The sequence below is a fragment of the Xenopus laevis genome, chromosome 1L, assembly GCF_017654675.1.
Source record: "Xenopus laevis strain J_2021 chromosome 1L, Xenopus_laevis_v10.1, whole genome shotgun sequence".
In the NCBI taxonomy this organism is placed as follows: Eukaryota; Metazoa; Chordata; class Amphibia; order Anura; family Pipidae; genus Xenopus; species Xenopus laevis.
In genome coordinates, this window is record NC_054371.1 from 3,552,447 (window position 1) to 3,556,256 (window position 3,810).

The 3,810-nt window shown below is 41.0% G+C and overlaps 1 pseudogene; it reads right to left on the reverse strand.

The window, feature by feature from the left end:
* Positions 1-303: 303 nt before the first annotated feature.
* Positions 304-422, reverse strand: LOC121396285 (annotated as a pseudogene).
* Positions 423-3,810: the final 3,388 nt, after the last annotated feature.

The following is a 3,810-nucleotide window of genomic DNA, read 5'->3' on the forward strand; positions in this document are numbered from 1 at the left end:
GGGCATTCGTTGTATAATAAGACACTCAGATGTAAGTGTATAAGACCCCAGTAAACTCAACATACAATCGCAGGGGCATTTGTCATTGTATTAAGACATTTGAATGTAAATGTACAACATGAAGTGCACAGTATACTTTAGATTAGCTGCTGCTTAGATCAAATATAATAAGAGTTTGGCAATCTACCTCCACTATGGCTGTTGGTTTCAGGTGAGCAAAAGCTAAACCTTATATATATATATATATATATATACACACACATCATTATACACATAACCAATCATACATGCACATACATATTTAGCCTACGACACCTGGTATTACCAGGCGGTCTCCCATCCAGGTACTAACCAGGCCCAACCCTGTATCACTTCTGAGATCAGACGAGATCGGGCACTTTCAGGGTGGTGTGGCCGTAGGCTTCATATCATCTAAAAGAACTACTGGATTAGGGTGAGCCACTAGACTCCGCATACGCTACAGGTAAGTATAAGATCACATGCATGTAAGCTCCATTATCTATTTCTATAAGATCTACTGGCTTCAAATAAGCACATAGGCAGAACCTAGCACAGTGCAGGTCAGCATATGATCACAGTGCATGTAAGCAATTAGCTAGAAGTATATTCAGTATACAGCAGAACAGAATAGGAACATATACCTTACTTACTGCTCATTATGCCAGGCTGTAATCAGGCCCCTAAACGCCACTGCATTGTAGGACACTAGATCCAATATCACATAGGCAGACAGGTATCACTTACCTGAGGCTTCAAGACCAGCATTCTAGTCTGTAGAGTTAGAGAGTGGGCGGGGCCATCTCCACCTGCTATAGCTGACAGTTGCACAGGAATCTCCTGATTATACTCAGCTGGTGTCAGTACAGACAGAGGAATCACCTGATTGCACTCAGTGGGGAGTCACGGAGCCAGTGGAACCCCCTGATTATATTCAGCTGATATTTGCATAGGCAGGTAACCTGTAAAAACATCTTGGATAATTGGTGTCTGTACCTTTTACAAGGGCCCAGGTATGCTGCCATTTCATATGAAAAGTTATAGAGCAAGATTTATAAATAAACACCTTTATTTATTTCCTTATATTTGACTACCTCGCCCTCAGGAAAGTCTGTTGAGGGAGGCAGCTGGCTGTGAAACCTGCCCTCCATTAAACAATGAAAATAAAGGTAGTAGGAGGCTGAAAGGCTCAGGCCCCTAACTAATTATGCCTAACTGCCGCCTCCCTCGCCCATCCGTAAAAATAAATGGGGGGTGTAGGGGCCACATACACCACTGACGCTGGATGCCTTTTGGGCAGGTCAGGGGGGCACCCAGATGGGGGAACAAGCACTTGCCACCAAATGCTCCGAAAGCAATAAGGAAGGCAACAGGCAGACAAGGAGGACCAAAAAACATGCACCGCAGTGTCTTACCTGATCCAGGAGTTAAAGCAGAAGACTCCAAGATATGAGCTACTGAGCTGGGGAACCAAGGTCCCATGGACCAAAACCCCTGTCCCCAGGACACCCTATGGGCCGGCCTATGCTTTCCCAAGGATAAAAAGAAAGATTTTGCTTCAAATGTGAGCAAAAGCAAAAAGGAAAAGGACAAAAAAAAAAACGCCAGTAAGTGGGTGTGGTTGGCCATTTAAAGGTTTGGGGAGGTTCCTTCTGATGAGAGCAGGGGGAGGGGCTATCCCGGTTAGTACCGACATGGAGTTTGAAAAGGGGAAATATTAATTACTGATGTTCTTTTGTTGCGAGTAATTGCTTCTTATCCTACAACTTTAGGTGCATCACTATATGAAAAAAATTTATTACAGACAAAATGATCACATTCTTTATTTTGATGAAAAGAGAGAGTTTGTTTCTCCATATTTGATTATGAATATATATGGTAATTCAGAGCAACAAACTGCTTGGAAAATATTTGGAACCTACATCCCCTGGGCTCCAGCAGTGTTGCAACTAAAGATCGCAGGAGAAAATATACAGTGGAAAACCAAAGATAATAAGGTGAGATAGTGACTCTTTCTTATCTCACTTAATCCAACAGCACTTTCATGGCCAGACATTTTAGGGGTTTGAGTTTTTCCTCAGGATTCTAGAATCATTGTGTGCGATATGCCAAAAGGCCAAGCCACGCGTGTCCAGGGTGTAGTTGATTCCAGAATTCCAAATAATACAAGGAGCACATTTGGGAACAAGTAAAGGAGCCCCTGCTGCAACATTCAGCCAGAACCAGAAAGGGTGAGACTGTCCATGACACGAGACAGGATTCTGTTTCTTCTGGTGTGGAATTTGGCCAGGAGAAAAGGTCTGGAGCCCCAGATGTTCAGAGAGAGCATCATCCTTTTCTCTACCAAACTGCTAGAGATTCAGGGAGTCATTTGTGCCACTGTGGAGAGTGTCATCCAGTGTGACTGCATCTGAATATGAGTGAATATGGCAAGAATATGAGTGTGGGGTCCCAGTGTTAGGACACATGTACCTGTTACATACTTTGGCGTAGGTCACGCTACCCGGGGTATAAGAGCACTTGGGAATGGAATATTTTACACTGAGCTGAACTGGGCTTTGTTAATCCCCTGTGTGTAGCACTATATGAGGCAGTGCTCCCTCTCATTATTTTTCTTATGTTCTTGGAATAACTGCAGTTTGGAGGAGCTCAGCACAGGTGTGGGTGCACTGAACCCTCTGCAGTCCCTCTGGGACAATGTGTTAAGGGAGCAAGATTGAGTCTGTGTTGTATATTAAATGGGACTTATCATATGAAGACGGCTAAAGCAGAGATTGCATATTTTACATGTACATTAATGGTGGTAAATTCTGCTCTAATATTACAGTCGATTATTTCCTTCTTTAAGGTGCCAAGAGCTCAGTGTTCAGACTCATGTCCCACTGGATTCAGAAAGACCTTAAAGCCAAGAGCCCAATCATGTTGTTATGATTGTGCCCCATGTTCTGAAGGAGAGATTTCCAACACAACAGGTATAAATGTTTGCACAGGATTTTTTTTTTCTAATTTCCATTCCTAATTAGTTATGTTTATTTCTCACACTGATCACTTATCTATATGTTTTTTTAAAATCTGTCCTTAGTAAATGTATATGGAGCAAAAAGACATCAAAAAAGTCAACGATTGGGTTAATTCACAAAGAGAGTATCAATTCTGATGTGATATTATGTCTAAAATGCTGCCACTGCATCAATCACAAACCGTTCTTACACCAATACAAGTTCATTGGACTTGCAAGTGACCCAACCTGTTCTGGTGAATATTGTTCAAGCCAGAGAAACCCTCTTGTATTTTACATTCTGGTCAAGAGCTGGAAATTATATTGTCTGCTTCCATGTATATTATTGAAGGGATTTCTATGGGGAAAATGTTGAGTTGATCATGGAAAGCAACATATGTGTTTTATCAGAACAATCTAAACGTTCTGCCTGATTGTTTGCTGTAATAACATTTGTCCAACAAGATATAGGGCTTTAGTAGGGAAAAGTGTCAGTCTTCTCCACACTTATCATCTTTCCTGTGGCTTTATCAGTTATGGAGCAGTGCCAATCATTTAGACTGCAGCACTTAATCCTCATATTTTGTCTGTAAGTTACCCACCAACTTAGGTCCTAAAGTCTAAAGAGAAGGGATTACCTTTCTCTGGTTATACACTTAGTCCCTAATTTTTAATATAAATGAACTTTATATTTACTTACAAATATTATTTTTCTAAATCAGTTGCACTATATAAAAAAAAATATATATACATAAATACATTTTAGAATTTTAGTTTTCATGATTGCATTTTCT